Genomic DNA, 13,750 nt, shown 5'->3' on the forward strand with positions numbered 1-13,750 from the left:
TTCTGTGTTCATTACCTGCGTCTCCGCCATTCAAACCCACTGTTCATCCTTAGTTTTGGGACTATTTGAATCAGGAGCACTGCTACTTAGCTGGCATCCGAAGATATTTTTAGGAAAATTTCAGTTGACCAAACATCTGAAGGGACCTGTAAATAAAGGAACTCAAATTTCAGGTACCAAAGAATTGGGCATAGACCAAAAACAGTCAGTAGACATGACCTTGCAGCAGAGTGGTTTCACAAGGCAGTCTATGTGAATCTGTCTAATTACCATGGGTTCAGGGGTAATTTATCCGCTTGGATTCAGGGTTGATGAACCAAAAGAAAGCAGAGAGTCAGGATAAATAGATCTTTTTCTGGTTGACAAGATGTAACTAGTAGGGTGGTGCAGGGTTCAGTCCTCAGACCCCAGCTATTTACAATCTATATTAATGACTTGGATACAGGGATAGTGGCACCATAGCCAAATTTGCAGATGTGATAGTAATTGCGATAATGAAATAAGAAAGTTATAAATGGCTATGGATAGGTTAAGTGACTGGGGCTAAATTTGGCAGAGGGTGCTTAGAGTCAAAGAGGTTTACAGCATGGAAACAGGCCCTTCGGCCCAACTTGTCCATGGTGCCCTTTTTTTAAAAAACCCCTAAGCTAATCCCAATTGCCCGCATTTGGCCCATATCCCTCTATACCCATCGTACCCATGTAACTATCTAAATGCTTTTTAAAAGACAAAATTGTACCCGCCTCTACTACTACCTCTGGCAGCTTGTTCCAGACACTCACCACTCTCTGTGAGAAAAAATTGCCCCTCTGGACACTTTTGTATCTCTCCCCTCTCACCTTAAACCTATGCCCTCTAGTTTTAGACTCCCCTACCTTTGGGAAAAGATATTAACTATCTAGCTGATCTATGCCCCTCATTATTTTAAAGACCTCTATAAGATCACCCCTCAGCCTCCTACGCTCCAGAGAAAAAAGTCCCAGTCTATCCAGCCTCTCCTTATAACTCAATCCATCAAGTCCCGGTAGTATCCTAGTAAATCTTTTCTGCACTCTTTCTAGTTTAATAATATCCTTTCTATAATAGGGTGACCAGGACTGCACACAGTATTCCAAGTGTGGCCTTACCAATGTCTTCTTGTACAACTTCAACAAGACGTCCCAACTCCTGTATTCAATGTTCTGATCGATGAAACCAAGCATGCCGAATGCCTTCTTCATCACTCTGTCCACCTGTGACTCCACTTTCAAGGAGCTATGAACATGAACCCCTAGATCTCTTTGCTCTGTAACTCTCCCCAACGCCCTACCATTAACTGAGTAAGTCATGCCCTGGTTCAATCTACCAAAATGCATCACCTCGCATTTGTCTAAATTAAACTCCATCTGCCATTCGTCAGCCCAATTGATCAAGATCCCTTTGCAGTTGGAGGTAACTTTTTTCACTGTCCACTATGCCACCAATCTTAGTGTCATCTGCAAACTTACTAACCATGCCTCCTATATTCTCATCCAAATCATCAATATAAATGACAAATAACAGTGGATCCAGCACTGATCCCTGAGGCACACCGCTGGTCACAGGCCTCCAGTTTGAAAAACAACTCTACAACCACCCTCTGGCTTCTGTCAAGAAGCCAATTTTGTATCCATTTACATACCTGACCCTGGATCCCGTGAGATTTAACCTTATGCAACAACCTACCATGTGGTACCTTGTCAAACGCAAGGTACCTTGCTTAAGGTGAACAAGTGTGAGGTTATCCATTTTGTTAGGAAAAATGCAAAGGCAAATTATTATCTAAATGGAGAGAAACTTTGGAGCGCTTCAGTGCAGAGGGATCTGGGTGTCCTTGTGCATGAATTGCAGAAAGCCAGTATGTCGGTACAGCAGTTAATAAGGAAGGCAAATGGAATCTTGGTGTTTATTGGAATAGAATACAAAAATAGTGAAGTGTTGCTGTTACTGTACAAAGCATTAGTGAGATCACACTTAGAGCATTGTGTACCGTTTTGGTCCCGTTACTTGAGGAGGAATGTAGCTACTTACATTGGAAGCGATTCAGAGGGTATTCGCTAGATTGATTCCAGTGATGAGGGGTTTGTCTTATGAAGAGAGATTGAGAAGTTTAGGCCTATATTCCCTGGAGTCTCAAAGAATGAGAGATCTAATTGAGGTGTACAAGATGATGAGCGGCGTTGACAAAGTAGACGTGGAGAGGATGTTTCCTCTTGTAGTGCAATCTAGAACAAGAGGTCATAGTTTTAGGATAAGGGGTGGCAGATTTTAAACAGAGATGGGAAGAAATTACTTCTCTCAAAGAGTACTGAGTCTGTGGAATTCAGTACCCTCGAGCGTGGTGGATGTAGGGTCATTGAGTAAATTTAAGGAAGAGGTAAACAGATTTTTAATTAGTAAGGGTTTGAAGGACTGTGGTGAACGAGCAAGAAAGTGGAATTGAGGCAGAGATGAGATCAGCTGTGATTGTATTGAATAAATGAGCAAGCTCAAGGGTTTAAATTGCCGGCTCCTGCTCCTAGTTCTAGTTCTTATGTCAAAGCAAAGGATCTCAAAATAATGTCTGAACTGTTGTAGGGATTCATAAAATTAATTTGATAAAGCCAAGGTTTGACCTCTCAACTGGTAACGTTGCATGGCTGAGATTTGGCTGTAGTTCTTGTGGCCCAGAGAAGCAATGAGTGTTTCAGGTTGATGACCTGACTGAAGCACATTCAGTTTCATCCTCTTGTTGGGTTGGGTCCCAACTCTGGGTTCCTGTTGTAAGTAATGCTGTCCCGTTGCTTAAGAAGGGTAGCAAGGATAACCCGAGTAATTATGGGCCAGTGAGCTTGATGTCAGTGATAGTGAAATTGTTGGAGAAGATCCTTGGGGATGGGATCTATATACATTTGGAACTGAATGGTCTTATTAGTGACAGACAGCATGGTTTTGTATGAGGGAGGTCATGTATCACTAATTTGATAGAGTTTTTTGAGGGTGTGACAAAAATGATTGACAAGGGAGGGGCTATGGATGTTGTCTACATGGACTTCAGTAAAGCATTTGACATGGTCCCCCATGGCAGGCTGGTGCAAAAGGTTAAACCACATGGGATCGACGGTGAACTTGCTAGATGGGTTCAGAACTGGCTTGGCCATAGAAGACAGAAGATAGCGGTGGAAGGGTGTTTTTCTGAATGGAGGTCTGTAACTAGTGGTGTTCTGCAGGGATCAGTGCTGGAACCTCTGTTGTTTGTAATATATATAAATGACTTGGAAGTAAACGTTGCTGGTCTAATTAGCAAGTTTGCAGATGATACGAAGATTGCTGGAGTTGCGGATAATGATGAAGATTGCCAGAGATTACAGCAGGATATAGATGGGCTGGAGAGTTGTCGGAGAAATGGCAGATGGAATTTAATCCGGACAAATGTGAGGTGATGCATTTTGGTAGATCCAATTCAGGTGGGAGCTATAAAGTAAGTGGCAGAACTATCAGGAGTATAGACACACAGAGAGATAGAAACATAAAAACATAGAAGATAGGAGCAGGAGGAGGCCATTTGGCCCTTTGAGCCTACTCTGCCATTCATTACGATCATGGCTGATCATCCAACTCAATAGCTTAATCCTGCTTTTTCCCCATAACCTTTGATCCCATTCGCCCCAAGTGCTATATCCAGCTGCCTCTTGAATACATTCAATGTTTTGGCATCAATTACTTCCTGTGGTAGTGAATTCCACAGGCTCACCACTCTTTGGGTGAAGAAATGTCTCCTCACCTCCGTCCTAAATAGTCTACCCTGAATCCTCAGACTGTGACCCCTGGTTCTGGACTCCCCCACCATCGGGAACATCCTCCCTGCATCTCCCCTATCTAGCCCTGTTAGAATTTTGTAAGTCTCTATGACTGACTTATATTGCTACAGTGATGAGATACAACTTCAGAGCATTCAAAATGTTTTATAGTTAATAGAACAGGGTTTCCCAAACTTCTCGAGCTGTGGAACCCTTCGTGACCTAAACCCCCAGTGACCAAGACCCCGAGAGCTCTTCTGCCCAGCAAGAGAGAGATCAATAAATCAAATGGGCCAATCAGCCTCCAGTGCTCCAAGAGGCCTTGCTCTGATTAGCCTGTATGTTTTCTCTAATTAGTTTAAAATTTTGAGCGTTAGAACCGGTGTTTGCCTGTCATATAGTGGCCGTCAGCGTCCCTGGAGACCCTTCAAGAACCCCCCGGTCCACAGCCCCCAGTTTGGGAACCCCTCTAATAGAGTGATAAGTTTTTAGACCCGAGTGTTAGTGCTGTTGTGATAGTTTGCTTTCTAGAATCCTCCTGTATGCCTGACTACAGGACGTTGATAATTGTTATAATCTAACCTGCCCGTCAATTATTGACCATTTAGTGAATTAACAGCGCAGGTAGTAATTCTTCACGCTGCGTTTCAAGTTGCACGTGCATGAAACACAGTGACCAATAATATCTTCCACAACAACCAAACCTGGCACAAAAAAGACAGATGAAATGACCAAACCACATGTTTAAAAGTCACTATAAGGCTGGTCTCATTTGTGGAGACTTTTGTGGCTGTTGCAAATCACTTGATTTCCACTTTTACAATTCTGTTGCCATTTGAAAGCACTCAATGTGATGACTTTTGATGATTCCATTACATGCTATATGGGTCATCTGGAGCACCCCCTCCCTTCTACTTCTCATGTGACTCCATTACATTACTGTCTTCTAACTATTCCTAGATTTTTTAAAAAACTGATTTCGACCTCTGTAGCCTCCCCTGCCTCACCTCATCTGCTGAAACCCTCACTATGACTTTGCCACCTCTAGACTTCGACTTTCCAGCACATTCCTGTTTGACTTCCCATATTCTGCCCTCTGTAAACTTGTCATCCAAAGCCCAAATTCTTACTCACGCACAAGTCCTGTTCTTCGACTACCTTCGTCCTCACTGACCTACCCTGGCTCCTGGTCAAGCAAATACTTGATTTTAAAATTCTCATCCTTGTTTTCAAATCCCTCTATAGTCTTGCTGTCTTTGTAAGCTCCTCCAGCCCCACAATTCTCTAAGATGTCCAAGATAGGGAATGCTAGCAGGCAGGTAATGAAAGCTATTAGGAAGGCTAATGGAATGTTAGCCTTTATCGCAAGAGGGTTTGAGAATAGGAGTAATGAAATCTTGCTTCAATTGTATAGGAGCTTGGTTAGACTGCACCTGGAGTACTGCATGCAGTTTTGAACAAAGAATAAAGAAAAGTACAGCACAGGAACAGGCCCTGTGGCCCTTCAAGCTTGTGCCAATCATGATGCCCTAACTAAACTACAAAAAAACCTTCTCCCCCTTACTAGGTTTGTATCCTTCTATTTCCTCCTATTCATGTACCCATTCAGTTGCCTCTTAAATATGGCTAATGTGCTTGCTTCCACCACCTCCTCTGGCAGTGCATTCCAGGCACCCACCACTCCCTGCGTGAAAAACTGCCCCTGCACATCTCCCTTAATCATTCCCCTTCTTACCTTGAACCTGTGACCCCTTGTAACTCCCACCTGGGAAAAAGCCTCTGACTATCCACCCTGTCTCTGCCTCTCATAATTTTGCAGACCTCTATCTGCCTTGCCTCTGAAAGGACATTATTGCCATTGAGGGAGTACACGCAAAGGTTCACCAGACTTGTTCCGTGGATGGTGGGACTGTCTTATGAAGAGAGATTGGGTAAACTGGGCCTATGTTCTCTAGAGTTTTGAAGAATGAAGGGTGATCACATTGAAACCTACAAAATACTTAGTGATAGACAGGGTAGATGCAAGTAAGATGTTTCCCTTGATTGGGGAGTCTAGAATCAGGGGGCACAATTTCAAAATAAGGGGGATGCCACTTAGGACTGAGATGAGGAGAAATTTCTTTACAATCATAGAATTCCCTATAGTGCAGAAGGAGGCCAACAATCCCACCCAATCCATATTCCCACGTATTTAGCCTGCTAGTCCCCCTGACACTAAGGTATAATTTAGCGTGGCCAATCAACCTAACCCGCACATCTTTTGAGTGTGGGAGAAAACTGGAGCTCCCGGAGGAAACCCACGCAGACATGGGGAAAACGTGCAAACTCCACGCAGATAGTGTTTACACAGAGGGTTTTGAATCTACCCCAGAGGGCTATGGAAGCTCAGTCATAGTTAATGTTAGAGATTGATCGATTTTTGATTACCAACAATGTAAAGGCGAATGAACTAGGTGTGTCACCTTACTCTGGGAAGATGGTGTTCGAGTGATCAACCTTTGTTCATAGAGGTGCTGATCATTTTTCTAATTCTTTGCTCCTGAGTGTATTTGCCTTCTACATGACTGGCTTTCTTACCTTTCACCTTCCTTGGCCTATGATTGTTCACTCTTAACTTCTGTAACATTTCTTTCTCTTCGTCAGATGAATCTGACTCCCAACATACACTAAACAAAAAATCTATTTATTCTACTGCAGAAGCTGTTCCATAAGGGCAAGAGCAAGAACTAATATGAAGAACACTGTTATATATCTTTAGTGGCCAAAGAAACCTTTAGTTCGATCCCTGGTTCAGGCTGGATAGACTGGGATATTTTTCTCTGGAGCGTAGGAGGCTGAGGGGTGATCTTATAGAGGTCTATAAAATAATGAGGGGCATAAATCAGCTAGATAGTCAATATCTTTTCCCAAAGGTAGGGGAGTCTAAAACTAGAGGGCATAGGTTTAAGGTGAGAGGGGAGAGATACAAAAGTGTCCAGAGGGGCAATTTTTTCACACAGAGGGTGGTGAGTGTCTGGAACGAGCTGCCAGAGGTAGTAGTAGAGGCGGGTTCAATTTTGTCTTTTAAAAAGCATTTAGATAGTTACATGGGTACGATGGGTATAGAGGGATACGGGCCAAATGCAGGCAATTGGGACTAGCTTAGGGGTTTAAAATAAAAGGGCGGCATGGATGAGTTGGGCCGAAGGGCCTGTTTCCATGCTGTAAACCTCTATGACTCTATTGACCAATCCAAAAAAAATTGTCCTTCTGCTGTCAATCATGTCACTCAGCTCTATTGGTACCTCTGATAATCTCCAAAACAGTGAAGCATGCCAGGTGGGAAGTGGACTTGATTGGTGGCTTGTCTTCTGTCAGAAGTAAGAAATGATCTGTCAAAAACGTCATGGTTAGTCCTTTTTCCAGCATTCAGTTTTGACTGCTGACTCAATTTTGGGGGACTCATTTAAGACAATTCTCCTACACAATGCCTGCCTGCTATGTTGTTAGCACCACCAGCTGTTTGATTTATTTATACAGGCATAGTTGGAATCAATTATGTTCTCTTCCTGGATGAAGTAACTAAATAAACACAAAATATTAAAAAAATACATTTAAATAGTTGTGATCTTGTTTTAAATTTTTTCTTGGTTTGATAATCCACTCAGGGTACAATTCTTCTCATTAATATTGAACCACAGTTATGTAGCCAATAGCTCCATCCATGAGAGGTCTTTGCTTACTTTGTGATTGATTTTGGCTGAAAATTGGTGTTTTGTCTCAAAACTTGTTTTTCTCCTTTTTCTCTTATTCCAGTAGCAACAAATGAGCAAGTTGCACTGTTGGGTTGGTTCCCAATGGGTGCGGTGTGCCACACTGGCGTTAAGTCTTAACACAAAGAGAGATGGCATAAAATCTGGAAACTTCTACGGGTTTCTATACATGAATGTTTAAATGTTTCTTTGATTGTCCTTGAATCTTCCCACCATCCTCTCTCGCCGCACCCTTTGGGAACCACTGAGTGGGACAAAGGGAGACAAAGAAAGTAATGATCTACAAAAAATATGAAAAAGAACCGTCCAAGGGATATCAAAGGTGCCAGGAAATATTTTTTATAAATGAGAGGAATATGGGTCCATTAAAGATGAATGCGAGCGAGACTGCAATGGATAATGGTAGACTTGTTACAAAAGTACTTTGCATCCGTTTTGACTGGAGGTAGAGAACAAAATACCAGTGGTAAAAGGGAACCTAAAAATAAGTTAAAAGAGGTAATGGAGAAAATAATTGAACTTAGATGAGTGAAGGAAGTAGTGAGATGGAAAGGTTTAAGGAGGAATTCCAGAGCTTAGGGCCCAGGCAGCTGAATGCACAGCAGCAAATTTGTAAATCTCTCACCAGAGATCAACTTTTCTGCTGCAAGATGGATGCTGAACAGGGCCATTAAAAATGTTGCCGGTGAAATGCTTTTGACTTGCTCTAGCCCAGACTGAGGCTGGTCACCGCTGCCAGCGAGAATGGAGAATTTGGCGCTCAGCCAAACCTCCATTCTCAGCAGCAGGACCGGAGAATCTCAGCTGCGGGCGAGTTCGGAGGACCCCAGCCTGAGTTTGTGCAAGCACCGTACTGGGTTTTTAGAATTGCTCTTTGAAAGTCAGTGGTTACAATCCAGGAGGATAGATTTTAAAAAGACTTGACCCAGGTATGAGGACAATTGTTGCTTCCTGGTCTGCTGCATGGCCAAGACACGGAGTAAATGATATAGGGAGGTGACGCTCTGCGAGCGACAGGACGAGGAAGACCTTTTACAAAAGGCTGTACCCACCAGAGATTTTCAGCAAACAGATGTTTCCTACCTTTGTGCTGGAGGTGACTCAGGTTCAACAGGGAGGTGTCACTGAGCTATGCGGCCACCTGTAATTTGACTTGGAGTCTCACGCCAAGGTGAGGACAGACTTGTCAATGTCATGCTGCCTTAGTATCTATGCAGCACTACCCACTGCTCTAGTGATTGGAGCATAGTTGATGGAAGGCTGCAGTTGGTTTTGGGAAAAGTTAATTTTTTGTCCACCTGTTTGCGAAGGCTCCTCCGTGGGTGTTTTGTTTCTTTTATTAGCTCACTGATTCCAGGTTTCCTGATCATGAAATCCAGTCTCAACTGTCCAATCTAATGGGGAAGCTGGTGCATTGCTGATCAGTGAGCACATTTATTTTTCCACCGTAGCTGGCAACCGTATAAATTCCGAACAATGTGCCAAACCTCTGCCACTTAAATATCTCTGGAAAGTACAGTACCGTTTTAGTAGCTTAGCACTAAATGCACAGCCTTTAATGGCTCGGAGCTCTTTTCACATGAGAAAAATGCTGGAAGTGTTTTACACAAACTGAGTCATTTATGTTCTGATGAAGTGTTTGCCTTTTTTTCCCCCATGAATCTTTCACAGGTTTATATATTATGAGTAATTGTCTATCATTCATAATCTCCTACAGCTGTATGATTTTGACTAATAGCCTTCTGTCTGATCTGCCTGATATATATATTTATTTATATATACTTCAATTCCTACAACGTCTTTCTCTCAGAAAAGTTGCTTTTCTTTTAATGATGTTGCCGTCTCAAATCTGGTGGGTTGTGCATGTTGCTATGAAGCCATGTTGCAATCTACTGAAACTCTGAAGAGTCATGCAGACTCATAACATTAACTTCGGTTTCTCTGTCCACAGATGCTGCCAGGCTTAGAGTTTATCCAGCATCTTTTTTTATTTCAGATTTCCAACATCTGCAGTATTTTGCTTTTATACAATTGCAACCTACTGACCTTCAATTGGCCACTTGCAATGTATTTCTTTATCGGTTGTTTGATGAGATCAGGCTGATCTACTGTTGCCTGACAATGGGAATCCCTTGGCCATGCCTCCATTATTCAAAGAGTCTGATTGCTACAAGAGAAAGATTTGATCTAGTCGTTCTGTCAAGTTGTGTTCATCTTCAATAAATTTCATTTCATTTCAGCTTTTGAATCCACATTTAAGCTTATGGTCTTTTCAAATAAAGCCAACCAGTTCTGTCATTTGCTTATGCCTCTGAGTAAGTTTCTCAAACCTGAGTGAAGGATTGGGATAGTTGCAACAAAGAACAGTAGTAGGTAATTCAGTTCCTCCAGCCTGCTCTGCCATTCAATACGATCATGGCTGATCTGATCTTGGCCCCATCTCCACCTTCTTGCCCACCTCCTGTAACCCTTCATCCCTCTATTAAAAACCTAAATCTATCTCTTCAAATTTGTTTAGTCTTTCAGCATCCACTGCACTCTGGGGTAGAGAATTCCACAGATTCATGACTCTTTGAATGAAGTAATTCCTCCTCATTTCTGTTTTAAATCTGCCACCCGTTAGAGCCTAAAACTATTGCCCCTCGTTCTAAAACGTCCAACAAGGGGAAACATTTGCTCTCCTTCCACCCTGTCAATTCCCTTTAACATCTTATATACCTCAATTAGTACTCCTCTCATTCTTCTAAACCCCGGCGAGTATAAGCCTAAACTGCCCAATCTCTCTTCATAAGACAAGTCCTTCATCCCTGGAATCAATCTGATGAACCTTCTCTGAACTGCCTCTAATGTATTTACACCCTTCCTCAACTGAGGGGACCAAAACTGTGCGCAGTACTCCAGACGTGGTCTCACCAATGCCCTATACAGTTGCAACAGCACTTCTCTCTTTTTATACTCTATGCCAAAATTCATAAATGAACTAGTCAAGTATACATTTTTACAACTTTGAATCCATTCAGATGCCAGGAAGTTATCCATTTCCTTTTTGAAATCCCTTAAAGTTTCCTGTTCCACCAGGTGCAATGCCAGTTTTTTCTGTACATTGAACTCTTTCCCTTAAGTCATTTTGTCTAAATTCCCTCCTGACAGTTTTCCCTCCTTGAATCTATGAATGGTAATTTCCCATCATTTTGCCATCCCCATCTTCCCACGATCATTAACAATGTCCCTCAGAATTGTTTCAAGTAATTGTAAGACTTACTTTTCTGTCATTAGACAACTCATCCCTAGCCCCCTTTTGGAATACAGAGGTTATGGTTACCATTTTAACATCCTCTGAATTCTGCTGTCCAGTGAGTTTTGGAAAATATCTACAGTCACCGAGAGAAAATAAAACATTTTTGAATAATCCTTTTAATGATCCACTGACAATTTTTCTGTTTTCTCAGAGATTGAAGTTGAAAGGTATTAATTAGAAGGTGCTGGGGCTTTCCTAGTACACAGCAGGTAAATGCTTGGAGAAGTACTGAGCCATGCACACCAGTTAGAGATTCACTCCCTAATGCTTTGTTAGCCATGTAACAATCTCTGCCAGTTGTAAGCTACCTTTGCGAAATAAGGTCTCTGAATTTGTGGGTCCACAGTCATCCCCCTCAGGCTAAGCAAGTATTGGGACACTAAGCCAGGATGCTCAGTGCTGTTCTTGATTGGTATTTGAGTATGTTGAGTCACTATTCAGAAATCATAGAATCATAGAAACCCTACAGTGCAGAAGGAGGCCATTCGGCCCATCGAGTCTGCACCGACCACAATCCCACCCAGGCCCTACCCCCACATATTTTTTTTTACCCACTAATCCCTCTAACCTACGCATCTCAGGACTCTAAGGGGCAATTTTTAACCTGGCCAATCAACCTAACCCGCACATCTTTGGAAGAGGTAGGCTTTTTGTCTCCTACGAGGACATCTTGCAAATGTTTGAATAGATTGTTTCTTTGACCAACAACAATTTACATTTATATATGTGTGTCTTTAATGTAGCAAAGTATCTCTTATCAGGAATAAGCATTTTGACACCAAAACCTTTTAAGGGAGACAATGGTGAGAGGGTGATGTTACTAGGCTAGTAATTCTGAGGCCCAGGCTAACGCTCTGGGGAGATGGGTTCGAATCCCAGCATGTCAGCTGGTGGAATTTAAATTCAATTATAAAATCTGGAATTAAAAGCTAGTCTCTGTAATTGTGACCATAAAGCTAATTGGAGTCTCATTTTCCTATATCACAACAGTATGTACTTTAAATGTACTTCATTTGACTGTAAAGTGCTTTGATGTTCTGTGATCATGAAAGGAGCTACAGAAATGCAAGTCTCTCTTTGTAGGGCTTGACGTGGTTATACAGATGGGCAGGAGAGATACCATGGAGGAATTTAAAACAAGGGTGGAGATTTGTAGTGATCACCAACTTTTTTTTCTTTGAGCAATTAAGTTTAACAATGAATTAGAGGATGCGTGCACCAGGGACCTCTTGGATTTGCGATATACTCATGTTCTATTTGATAGTATATCTTTTATAGTGAAACTCCTGTAAAATGAATTATAAACAGTTTTGACTTTTGAATGGTTCTGTTGAGCCTATTGATGGAACAAATTGCTCCATTAGTTGTATCTCATGAGTACTATTATCTCATGCAATTCTTGTGACCGTATGGCATGAAAAGAAATCCAAAATTGTTTTCCCATTTTGAAAATGGACTTTCTGCTGAGCCAAAGAAGTATGGCTCCTACAAAGCACATGACCACAGGATTGGCCCTTTGTTCTGGATGCTACCAACATGAGTTACAAGGACAACAAAATCCTCCTCCCATCATTGTAGAATTCATAGTGTTTGTTGATTCTTTGCTTGGTGTTGCAGATAATGTTGTAAACTAAGTGCTCTATCTGGGTTTGAACAAAGTGGCAAATGTTGATTTTTTTTTTGAAGCAGTTTAAAATAATATGATTTTCTTTTTAAAGAGCTCACACACTGGTAATTGTTGATAAAATGGTATTTATTGGTTTGAGCCTCAGAGTAAAGTGTGAGTATGCAAGATGGTATTCAGCTTTTGAAGGTTTTCCAACATGAAGCAATTGAACAAAGAAAAGTACAGCGCAAGCTCTCCAAGCCTGCGCCAATCATGATGCCTGCCAAAACTAAAACTGTGTATGCACTTATGGAGTCTGTATCCTTCCATTCCCACCCTATTCATGCATTCGTCTAGATGCCGCTTAAATGCCGCTTTCGTATCTGCTCCCACCACCTCCCTGAGCAGTGCGTTCCAGACATTCACCACCCTCTGTGTAAAAGACTTGCCTCGCACATCTCCTTTAAACTTTTCCCCACGCACTTTAAACTTATGCCCCCCAGTATTAGACTTTTCTACCCTAGGCAAGAGCATCTGACTATCCACCCTATCCATGCCACTCATAATCTTGTAAACCTCTATCAGGTTGCTCCTGGAACCTACTATAGATATGTGGAGGAGTAGTAGACTGTGCAGGTGACATGGGGAAAGGGCCAGAGGTGCTTTGCTTTGTGTGAAGTTCTTGAAGTAGAAGCAAAGATATTAACTAATGTTACAAAAACAGAGGTCTGATGAAAAGTCCGGACTTGAAACGTTAGCTCTGTTCCCTCTCCACAGATGCTGTCAGACCTGCTGAGATTTTCCAGCATTTTTGTTTTTGTTTCAGATTCCAGCATCCATGATATTTTGCTTTTAATTAAAGGTTAGTTGATAATAGGCTTGCTTCTGAGTCATAAGGTCATGGGTTCAAGCATTTGAGGATATAACCTAGGCTTAAACTTCACGACAGAGGCAATTCTGTGTTGCTGGAGTTGCCATTTTCCTATGAGGTATTGAATGAAAGCGTTTAGCTTCCCTCAGTTTGCTGAAAAAGATCCCACAGCACTATTCAAAGAAAAGCAGACAGCTGTTCAGATGTCCTGCTCCGCATTCCTCCCTCAAAGTGTTGCATTTGCCTACACAATGGTGGAAGTCATTAATTACTTGTGAAGTGTTTTGAGACATTCTGAAGATGTTTTCTTTTATTTGTCATTGGAACAAATTTATTTGTTCATTGCTGGCGTTCCAGGGTTTGTTGTCCCAATTGTTGTTTTTCCTAATGACCCCAGCAAGGTAGTGCTGAGCCACCTTCTTTACA

The 13,750-nt window shown here is 42.0% G+C and overlaps 1 protein-coding gene across 1 annotated transcript in view; it reads left to right on the forward strand.

Annotated features, from left to right (window-relative positions):
- The window catches only part of LOC144493948 (serine/threonine-protein kinase MRCK alpha-like), a 498,859-nt gene that overhangs the window by 225,051 nt on the left and 260,058 nt on the right, over window positions 1–13,750 (forward strand). The gene's annotated exons all lie outside the window — the stretch shown is intronic.

Source organism: Mustelus asterias, chromosome 5 (genome assembly GCF_964213995.1).
Source record: "Mustelus asterias chromosome 5, sMusAst1.hap1.1, whole genome shotgun sequence".
NCBI classification, from domain to species: Eukaryota; Metazoa; Chordata; class Chondrichthyes; order Carcharhiniformes; family Triakidae; genus Mustelus; species Mustelus asterias.